This window comes from Bos mutus, chromosome 8, assembly GCF_027580195.1.
Source record: "Bos mutus isolate GX-2022 chromosome 8, NWIPB_WYAK_1.1, whole genome shotgun sequence".
NCBI classification, from domain to species: Eukaryota; Metazoa; Chordata; class Mammalia; order Artiodactyla; family Bovidae; genus Bos; species Bos mutus.
The window spans coordinates 59,635,312-59,647,314 of record NC_091624.1 but is presented as its reverse complement, the minus strand read 5'-3'; positions in this window follow the sequence as shown (position 1 = coordinate 59,647,314).

The window sequence follows — 12,003 nt, the reverse complement described above, 5'->3', positions numbered from 1 at the left end:
AGCCATTCCTTTACTCCCATGGAGAAAGCATCAGAAAAACCAGCTGACAGGCTTGTGCCAATTCTGCACAGGCATTGTTGGAGAGTCTGGGCCTTGTGGGTAATTGGTGGGCCTGGCTGCCCTGATGGGCGGAGGTGTCAGAGAAGCCCGGGGAGCAGCCCAAAACTCAGAGTCAGGGTCTGACTCTGCCAACTGAGACCAGTCACTGAGCCACCCAGAGCCTCTATGTCCTCATCTTGGAAAGGCAAATGGGAAAAAAAAGTAGCACATCACAGGAAGCTGTTGTTCATCAGCTGAGAGAGTGGAGCTGAGATTGCTGTGTAAACCCGACTCTCCTCACAAATGCCCATCATTATTATTTCATTAAGGCAGTGGTTAGAGCTGGCATTTTAGTAAGTCTACAAAATCTGCCTCCCCCCATAAGTGTCTTCCTTGCAGTGCCAGAATTTCTGTGAACAGAAAAGCAATCTTTTTTTTGTTCTCTTCTTGTTTAGACTTTTTGAAAATGTAGGCACCTTTCAGAAGGCATAATACATCAAAGCAACCCAGACTGAAACACATGGGGCTTCTCGAATGTTTTCTTTCTCTCAGGAGGGATCAGATAGCTACAGATGGATAACGAAGACAGGGATTACTAAAAAGTCGGGAAAAGTCATTTAAAAGGAGGAATAACCTGTTGACTAACAGAATTGTAATTGCCTTGCAGATTATGAGCACCAGTGGTTTTTGAGGTGATATGTTAGGTAGGTTCCTTTTACATAAAACAGAAAAACAAAACAAAGCTAGGATGGGGAGTTTCACACATTATCACAGCCTCTTGCGCATGCCTCCACAACCCTCAAAGGCCCTCCGGAGTTTCAAGGCTGTGAGGAGCAGAATTGGAAAACCTCTGCTCCTTGGCCTCCACCTTGTCTAGCAGAGGCCAGTGCCTCCCAGAAGAGAGATGGACATACAGCCATCCTCCTAATGTAGGGCTCAGGGGCTGTACCTAAACATAAAATAATAATGATGAACATTTGATGTCTTACTGTATGCCAGGCTTTTACCTTAATTGTGCAATTTAATTTCTAAAACAACCTTGAGCACCAGATACTCTTTTCCTTCCAGTTTTACAGATAAGGAAATGGAGGCTTAGTATGAAACAGTAAGAACTCAGACTGAGGCATGTATGACTCTAGGGCTGATGTTCTTTTTTTTTTTTTTAGGGCTGATGTTCTGCACTACATAGAACTCCATATTTCCTCCCATCATATTGTTTCCCTGAAGAATATTTGTGTCTTTTTCTGACCCTTGTCACCACAAATGTCATCTAGAATGTCTATAGATTCTAGACGTGATTTCAATAGAGATTTGCCTGCAATACATGATGAACACATGATGTCTTCAGTCTGGATTTATGTTTTGGAAGGAGAGAGAGTTTGACTCAAAATAGAAAGTTCTTTTTTGGGTGTAACAAGTAAGTGAGTCTACAGTCTTAGGCACAAGCTGAGGTTCTATTTTCCTCACATTTTGCCAACTTTGGGTCATTATTTTCTTTCTTTTCAAGTTTAGCATAAGCTTACTGAATAAAAGAAGAGGGGAAAAGTTGACATATTGCAGCAAACAAAATACCCAACCTTAAAATCTAAAATTCAGAGGGGAGAATCACTCTGCAAAGCAAAATAACATTAGGTTCATTAAAAACAACCCCCAAACTTAGCTCATCATGGAAACTTTTAGGTGATCTCTAGCAGAGAGAAAGAGAAAGAAACCAAATGAATAAGGACATTCTTCTTTCAGTTTAAACAGCGTCAGACAGAAGTGAAAAAATATTTGATTCTCTTACTGGCAAGAACAGATAACCATTTTCATATTAGTCACCAGCAAAGTCATCATTCACTTGGTTCTGACAGCTATGAAATTATAAAAATAATAGTATTTTAGAGCTCTGAAAATTCTGCCCAAGGATGAACCAACCTCTGTTAGAGATACGAAGATGGAAAAATGGAGCCACTGACGGCCAAGCAGTGCACTCTGGTTTTAATGGGTTATTTGTCTCATTCCTGCCCATTTGCAAGAGCTCTTTGTATGGTAGAAATCCTAATACCTGGCGTTGGCATTACTCATTTCTTTGAACTGTATTTTTTGTCAGTTGGTTTTTACCTGGCACATTTTTGAGATTTGAGTTTTTCATTTATTTATGTTTAAGTATGTCTGAGTCTTTAAAAATATGTTTTGGGATTCCAGTCCCAGTTAAGATATTGCTCATCTCTACATGGTATATGCCTTACGTTTTCTTGTAGTATTTTTTTGTTTGTTTTAAGTTTGCATTTAAGCCTTCCTTCTTTATGTAATTTATATAATTTTGTATTTAATTTTGTTGTGTTAATAAGTTTGGGGTCTCTTCCAAGGCAGTTTTTAGTCATAATGATGATGGTGAGCATCCCTATGTAGTTTCTGTTTAATTGAAATGGTTTTAGCATTTTACACATTAGGATATTATCTGTCATCAGTTTGATAAATAACCTTTGCATATTAACTAATTTCTTTAATTCTTATTTTACTCATGGGAATGGCTGCCACTTTACTAAATACATTTTAAACATCTAAAAATATTATCATATGGTTTTCCGCCTTCAAAAGACTGATATAGTAGATTGTGTTTAAACTTCCTGTTACTGAACCACCCTTGACTTCGTGGAAGAAGTCATGATCTGGTTTTTGTTTGTTTTTTGGTATATGACTTATTCTACCTGTTAATGTTTTATTTAGATTTTGCAAATCTATACTTGAAGTTTTCTTTAATTTTTAGTTTTATCTTTATCAGCTTTAAGTTTATTTTGACTTTATAAAATGAATTGGAGTCTTTGTATCCTTTTCTATGGCTCAGAGTAGTTTAAATAAAATTAATATTTACTTTAAGGATTAGATAAAATTCAGTTAGAAATTCTTGCCTGGTAAGTTTTTAAACATTTGTATTTCCCTTCTCTTTCCCACCCAACTTTAAGTACCTAGATTTTTCTGATATAATTTAGTGTTTTAATTTTATGTTGTCATTTGAATTATTCTTATGAATCTTTTAAATCTTTCAAGAGCCCTCATTTGAACTTACCTATCTCTACTCAAAGAGTAGAGTCTTTGAGTCTTTCTATCTATTTGATATATGTGTATACATACATGTATAAAAACGCATTGCTTACCAGTTACTCTTCTTTTTTTATTAATATCTTTTCCCATATTGAGATTTATATTCTGGTTTATTTGATGTTTGTTTAGTCTTTTTCTGAGTATTTTCCTCAGGGCACCTCAGAGGTATACTGATGTGCTCTCTGAAAGCTTGCCTGTCCTTCCTCGTATATATTTCCTTTCACTCTCACAGACTGATGAGATAATGCCTGGGTATGGAATTTCTCTCAGTTCTATATAATGATACTTTACTGTTTTCTGGCTTCCAGCTTTGTGGTCTAATGTGATACCTGTTCTGATTATTTTCTGAGTGTAGGTAATGTGTTCATTCTACCTGAAAGCTTGCAAAATCTTCTCCTTATCCTTAGAATTCAAGACTTTCATTGAAATTTGGCTAAAATGTGTCTTTTCTCACAATACTGCCTTTCCTTAATGACTAATGATGTTGAACATGTCTTCATACATATGTTGACTATTTGTATGTCTTTGGAGAAATGTTTATTCAAGTGGTATATTTTTAATTGGGTTATTTGCCTTTTTATTGTGGCTATTGTGTGCTATATGCTTATGTTAGATATTTGAACCCATGACTTTCTAGTGTTTTCTGGATTTCTTTTTTCATCAGTGATCACATTAGCAACAGTAATGATCACATCACATCAACAAACAATGAGGTCCACATTGATCATGGTTAATGATGTTCACCAAAGGAATATGTTCTTTACGTTTCATCAGGAATTGGAAAATGTACTTTATGACCTTAATATACAATGGCAATGAGATATTTGGGACTGAATGATAGAATGAAAAAATCCTCAAAACTCTGAATTACATTTTTAACAAATCCATAGACTATAAGAAAATGAGACTTTGAAGTAAGTTGTCCAGTTAAGAATCTATGATCAGTACAATAACCTAGGTGAATGGTGAACATTTTGGGGTCATGGGGATAATGGTGAATTGTAAGTGAACAAATAGAATGAAGAGAATTTGCCATTAGATTGAATGTGGTAAAGAGAAAAAGGAATATAGGAAAACTCTAAGGTCATTATCCTCAGAAATTGGATGAATTGAATCATTTACTGATATTAAGATGACTGCAGGAGACATAGTTTGAGAGTAAAATTAAGGGTTCTACTTTTAACATGGTAAATGTGAAATTTCTTTTAACTATCCTAATTGGAATATTGAGTAAGCAGTTGGATCTCTCTGCTGAAATTCAAAGGAAAAGTGTTGGCTGGTAATAAGAAATTTGGGAATTATTAGCAGATAGATAGTACTTAAAATCATGATACTATATGTATGTATATATATATACGTACACACAGTACATACACAATGGAATATTATTCAGCATTTAAAAAGATGGAAGTTTTGTCGTTTGTAACAACAGAGATGAACATAGAGGGCATGTGCTAAGTGAAGCAAGCCAGACAGTGAAGACAAATGCTATATGGTATCACTTATATGTGGAATCTAAAAAAAAAGTTGGACTTATAGAAACGGAAAGTACAAAGTAGTTTCCAGGGACTTGGGGGTAGAGGAAATAAGAAGAGGTTGGTAAAAGGGTAGAAACTTTTAGCTATAAGATGAATAAGGTCTGAGGAACTATGTGCTATGGTGGCCATAGCTGATAACGCCATATTGTGTAACTGAGATTTGCTAAGAGCTGATGTTAAATGTTCTCACACAGAAAAGTAAATACATGAAGTGATAGGTGTGTTAATTAACTCAAGGGAGGGAATCTTTTCACAATGTACGGGTGTACATTCAGTCAAATCACCACAATGTACACTTTAAATATCTTACAATGTTGTGGATTATACCTCAATAAAACTGAAAAAAAAAAACCTCATGATACTGAATGAGGTTACCTAAGGAATGAGTGCTGTATAGATAAGAGATTTAAGGCTGGAAAATGAGAATGAAAAAGCAAAGGAGGCTGAGAGAAGGCAGTCTGTGAGATGTGAGGAGAACTGAGAGAGATGGGTGACCTAAAGCCCAGTGAAGGCAGCGCCTCCAGAAGGAGGGAATGCTGAGTTTGGTCAGGGGCAGCTGAGATGGAGTAAGTTGAATTGGAGAAGGGACCGTTGGATTTGCTGAGATGGAAGTCGCTGGTGGAGCTGATGAAAACTGTTTGGCTGCGGGGGTGGTGATGAAAGCTTGGCTGGTGTTGATTCAAGAGAGAAGTGAATAAGGGATTAAGCATTTTTCCTATTATTGGCACTTCAAATAAAAAGGTTGTTATATTTCTTAATACTGAAACCTAATCATACCCTGGTAGGTAACTTCTGCTAATTTAAATTTAACAACTATGAATAAAACAAACAAATAAAGCAGCACCCACAAACACACTTCACAGAACCAACTACAAGACATACTGTGATCCTCTGAGATTCCCTTTGGAATATTTGTGTAGAAAAGTGGGCAGTTTTAGTGGGAAGAACAGCAGAGAAATGGGGCAGTGACATGAGGAAGTGAATGGAGAAGCTTTCTTTTATGAATCGGGGGAATATTACAGCATAGGCAGGGAAGAGAAAAAAATTGATGCTGCAGCAGCAAGATGGAGCCAAGTTCCAGAGCAACACCACTGTGTAGCCGAGAAATCTAGCCACAAGTGGCAGGGCTGACCTCAGTTAAGGAACCCACGTTTCAGCAAGAAAAACCAGAAGAAAGGAAGTGCATTCGTGTAGCAAGGTGGGGACATTGTGAAGGCCTGGGTGGGGATGTGTTCTCGTGCTTTGTCCGGTTTGGCCTCAGCGATGTCCTTCCGCTTGTTTACTGATTTTGTTTGTTCTGAAATTATTTCACTTAGAGACCAGAGTGCTTTGTGTGCTACACTTGAATCTAAGCACTTTAAACTATTTTCATATTTAAGATATGATCTTCCTCCTATAGCAGTGCTGTTTCTCTATGTATGTCTTCTGCTTGTTCATGTCCATCTTCATGTCTCTTACTGCTGGTCTCTTCAGATGGGTTGTATTTTTTTTTTGCTGCCTGTTGGGGATGAGCTCTAGTAGTCTGAGTATCCGCAGTTGGGTACAGAAAACCTGATCTCTGTTCCGTGGTTGTTTCAAGGCAGGCAGGTGCCAGTTCCTGCTGAGGAACCCAGAGGAAACTTCTTTAACCCCTTTCATCTTCTTACATTTGCTCAGACTTGGGAGCAGAGAAAACCCAACCGGTGCATGGCCTGATTTTTCAGCATCTTGTGCCTCAGGATGAATGGACACATTCATGTGGCAAGTTTCAATCCCCCGCCAGGCTCTGGTCAGGATGCCCTTTCTGATCCTCACCTGGTGCTTGCGCTGTGGTCTAGGCAGCTGTCCTCTGATGGTGGTGAGACATCTGCGTATATTTCTTCTCCCAGCCCCTAAAAGTTGCTTGCACCTCATATGCTATAGACTCCTGCAGCCGTTTCGCTGAGGAGGGTAAGAAGGCAGGGAGCTCCCTTATTCCTTCTGTCAGTCACTTCACATTGGGTAGACATTTGGTGATTATTCCCCATGTGCCAAGCACTGTGGCCATTTCTTGCAGTTTGTCCTGCAGAACATTAGCTGGGCGTTAACAGGGTACTAATAGTTGTGTTATGGGAAAGCTGACTTTATAGTTAGTTGGTTCAAAGAAAAATGAAAGAAGTTAACTGCAGGACGTCTTCTCTAATTTCCAGTACTAATGGGAGCGCTGCAACAGCTGGTCACAGTTCTGACCAGTTGCAGTATTTTTTGACCATGAACCCTTTTTTTAAGGTATAGTTAAGAGAATACATCATGGGATGATTGCTGCTGAAACATGCTTCAGAAACTGTGACGTTTAGGGGTGAAACGAGACAAGCTCATGTGTATTCAATGCCATTCTCCAGACCAGGCTCTTTATTATGCACTGTGTGTACGTGACCTCCCTGTTTCTTGACCTCAGTCCTGTGAGGCAGATAGCGCTAGGACGCTGAAACCCCAAGTAATGGCAGAGTTAGGATCTGACCTTGTTCTGTGATACCACCACTTCACCGCTTCTCCACCAACCTTTTGAAAATTGCTCAAAGAAGTTTCAAAATCACTTAAGCACAGCTTAGCATTGTAAGTAAACCACTTCAGAAACCTGCTCCAGAGAGAGCATATGGTTTCTGGACTGCCATAGAGGAACTGTCTTTTCTGTTGTTTCTTTTCCCAGAATTTAGAGGAGAGGTTCAAAATGTTTCAGAGTCCTTCAGTGTTTTCTTTTGGAACTGTGCCCAAGCAATTCATATTAGGGTAACACTGGCTCCTGTAACAAAGATCAACAAGAATGGGTAATAACTTAAACACAGTAAAATTTCACTTCTCGTTCATTTACAGTCCAGAATGGGGTTTCTGGTCGTCAGAGGAAGGTCTCTGCAGACTTGTAGGACTTCATCAAATGTTGGCTTTGTCATTTTCAAAATAGTATGTCTCAAACTACACTGTCGAGATGGTGTACTGCAGTCTCAGGGAGCGCCAGTGGCACACACAGCTTCCACTCACATTCTACTTGCTAGAACTCAGTTACAGAACATGTCTAACTGCAGGGGTGTGGGGAAATATCCAGCTGTGTGCTCAGGAAGCAAAGAAAACTTATTTTGCAGGACAGCTAATGGACTCTGCCACACCAACCCCTGAAAAAGATATTAATATTTTTATTAAAAGTATTTAATATTTTATTTAAAAGATATTAATACCACAATTCAAAAGCATAAGTTCTTTAGCACTTAGCCTTCTTTATAGTCCAATTCTCACATCCATACGTAACTACTGGAAAAACTATAGCTTTGACTATACAGACCTATGTCAGCAAAGTGATGTCTCTGCTTTTCAATATGCTGTCTAGGTTTGTCATAGCTTTCCTTCCAGGGAGCAAGTCTTTTAACCTGATGGCTTCAGTCACCGTATGCTGTGATTTTGGAGCCCAAGAAAAGAAAATCTGTCACTGCTTCCACTTTTTCCCCTTCTATTTGCCATGAAGTTATGGGACTATGCCATGATCTTAGTTTCTTTAATGTTGAGTTTTAAGCCAGCTTTTTCACTCTCCTCTTTCACCCTCATCAAGAGGCTTTTTAGTTCTTCTTCACTTTGACCATTAGAGTGGTATCATCTGCATGTCTGAGGTTATTGCTATTTTCCCCAGCAGTCTTGATTCCAGCTTGTGCTTCATCCAGCCCAGCATTTTGCATGATGTGCTCTGTGTATAAGTTAAATAAGCAGGGTGACAGTATACAGCCTTGTCATACTCCTTCCCCAATTTTGAACCAGTCAGGTGTTTCATGTCTGCTTCTTGACCTGCATACAGATTTCTCGGGAGGTAGGGGTCGCTAAGAGTTGGACACGACTGAGCGACTTCACTTTCACTTTTCACTTTCATGCATTGGAGAAGGAAATGGCAACCCACTCCAGTGTTCTTGCCTGGAGAATCCCAGGGACAGGGAGCCTGGTGGGCTGCCATCTACGGGGTCACACAGAGTCGGACACCACTGAAGCGACTTAGCAGCAGCAGGTAAGGTGAGTATCTCTTTAATATCAGCCAATAATAATTGTAATGATGATGATTTTAAAAATCAAAAAGTACTTATAATTGTATATTTACCAAATACATGAAATGTGCGATATACCAAACTGCTTTACATTTGTTATCTTTACTCCTCTCGTAAATCCTAAGATAAGGGAGAATATTAACCCTATTTGATACAGAAGGAAACTGGGGCTTATAGCAGTTTAGAAAATAACACAGAGTCAGACTGAGTGCCAGGGGCCAGGTCTAGAACTCGGTCAGTCAGCTTCAAAGGCTGTGTGTAATCTCTGTTCTACATTCAGAAAACAATTGTATGCTAGGGTTACAGCTGTTGGAAGATGGCACATAAAAAGATTCAAAGGAGCATATGAAGTGCATACTAGTCATTGTGTCTGTGGTGTAGTTTGTATTTTTCTCTATTTTCTAAAACTATGCTGGAAGAAACTTTGTCCTGCTTCAAATGACCTTTTCATTGGGATGCCATTTTTCTTTGAATTAAAGGAGAAGATTAATTTTACCAATTAAAATGTGGAATTTATAAAAACAATTAAGTCACATCACCTTGTTGGTAATATTGGGAGGGGGAATGTGACCTTTTGTTTTTCCTGGAACTTGCTTTTGTATAGTCTCTCTGGGGCTTGTCTGTGGTTATGGAAAAAGAAAAGCTTCTGGATTGTTTTGTTTGGAATGGGCGTAACTTTACCTTGTTCCACCTGAGTGGGTAACTTATTGGAAAGGGCATTCTGTTTGCTGGGAAAGGCATCCACGTGGGAATCTTACAGTTTAACATTTTCCTGTCATCATAGTCTTGCATCTCTGGATGTTATATAGTCTTTTCTTTCTTCTGTTGCTGTTGTTCTTACTAACACTGACAACTAATTTTGGTTTCAAATGCATTTTATTTTAAACAATCTCAAACTCACAGAAACTGCAAGAACTATACAAAGAATTTTTTTTCCCTTGAACCATAAGATGCTAAGTTGACTATGTGGTACAGTATCCTTCTCCTTCCCCATTGTGTCAGCAGGTATTTCTTAAAAACAAAGACATCCTTTTACAAAAGTGCAAATACGTTCATTAAGAGCTGCAGATCAACATTGTTACATTACAACTCCAGACCCCACTGAAGTGTTTATCTTCTTGAGTACATTATAGCAAAAGAATCCACTTCAGAACCCTTTGTTGCATTTAGTTATCAGTCTCTTTCACCTTCTCAAGACCCATTTAAAAAAAATTGAAGTAGAGTTGATTTAAAATGTTGTGTTAGTTTCAGGTATATAGCAAAGTGATTCAGTCTTTTATATATATATATATATTCTTTTATAATTATATTATTATATTCTTGTATAATATATATATTCTTGTATAGTATATATTATATATATTCTTTTCCAGATTCTTTTCAATAGATTTTTACAAGATATTGAATATAGCTCCCTGTGCTATCTAGTAGGTCCTCATTATTTTGTTGTTTATCCATTTTATATATAGTAGAGTGTATCTGTTAATCCCAGACTCCTAATTTAACCCTCTCTCCTTCCTTTCCCCTTTGGTAATTATAAGTTTGTTTTCTATGTCTATGAGTCTATTTGTGTTTTGAAAATAAATTCATTTGTATCATTTTTTTAGATTCTGCCTAAAGTGATATCATATATTTGTCTTTCTGTCTCTAGCTTTCTTCCCTTAGTAAGATAATCTAAGAAGGTCCATCCATGTTGCTGCAAATGGCCTTATTTCATTCTTTTTTATGGTTGAGTAATATTCCATTGTGTATATGTACCACAAGTTCTTTATCCATTTGTCTGTTGATGGACATTTAGGTGCATGTATCTAGGCCCATTGTTTTATAGACATCACTCAATCTGGGTCCTTCTGATACAAAATTTAGTTTATGCATCTTTGACAGGAATTTCTCAAGTGCTGCTTTATTCTCATTGCATCCAATCAGGAGTATACAACTTCAGTTTTCTCTGTTACCAATGATATTAATTTTGATCACTTGATTAAGGTAGTGTCTGCCTCCATTTCCACTAGGAAGTTACTCTTTTCCTGCTGTCATTAATATATATTTTGTCAGGAAATTTCTGTGTAAATATCCCATTCTTCATTAAACTTTCAGTGTATCTGTCTATTTATATTGCTTAGGTCTCATGGTTTTCTATTTTATTCAAGAAGTTATCATCCATTATAATGATGATATATCTCCATGTTGAAGCTAGCATCTGTGTTCTTTTGATATGTCCCTATTATTTCCTTGCTTTCTGGTTCAAAGTTCATCCTCTAAATTCCTTTCCTCAGTCTTGCAATCAGCCATTTTCTCAGGAAGTAGAGGATGATTTCAAGAGTGTAAGATCTAGACTGTGTTGATTGCTTTTAAAGGCTATCTTAGCAGGGTATATGTATATACCTATATAAATTTTTATGTACATGTATTTCATAACTTTCTCTGAAAATGGGCTTCCTTGATGGTTCGGACAGTCAAGAATCTGCCTGCAGTATGGGAGACCTGGGTCAATCCCTGGGTTGAGAAGATCCCCTGGAGAAGGGAATGGCAACCCACTCCAGTATTCTTGCCTGGAGAATTCCATGGACAGAGGAGCCTGGTGGGCTATAGTTCATGGAGTTGCAAGGAATTGGACATGACTGAATGACTTACATACACACACATAAATATAAAAATAAATAAAATATTATATATATATATTTATATACATTTTCACCTATATTTGTATATTTATTAATTATAGGGGAACAAAATTGCCATCTCAGAGTGTCTCTCTGCTATGTAGATTATTTGGAACTGAAAACAAATCAAGGCCCAAAAGACTCAGAAAGAAACTTTGCCCTTTCCCTTAGTTGCCTAAAAGAAAGTAGGTAGAGAACCTATTCCAGGAAAGGAACTAGCGCCATAGCTAACTATGGTATGAACTGTGTGTGTCATGCAGGGAGGGTCCAAGTGAAGTCTGTTAAAATTCCTCACTGTGTCTCATGGTCTCTGCAAGACCCATAAAACATTTGTTTACCAGACACTTGCTTTTCCATCTTCCTGTGCATTACCTTCCTTCCCGCTGAAATTCCAAACCCTCAACCTCCTCTTTTGTCCTTAGCTGAAAATGGTATTTAAGGTGAGGGTTTCAGCCATTTTGGTGAGTTACTCAGTTCTTCTGGCTCTCTCCCATGTGTACATGTTATTAAACTTTTATGTGATTTCTCCTGTTAATGTCTCCTATGAATTTTTTAAAATAATTTTATTTATTTACTTTGGCTGTGCTGGATCTTCATTGCTGCATGGGCTTCTTGTTGCAGCAGCAATGCTCAAAA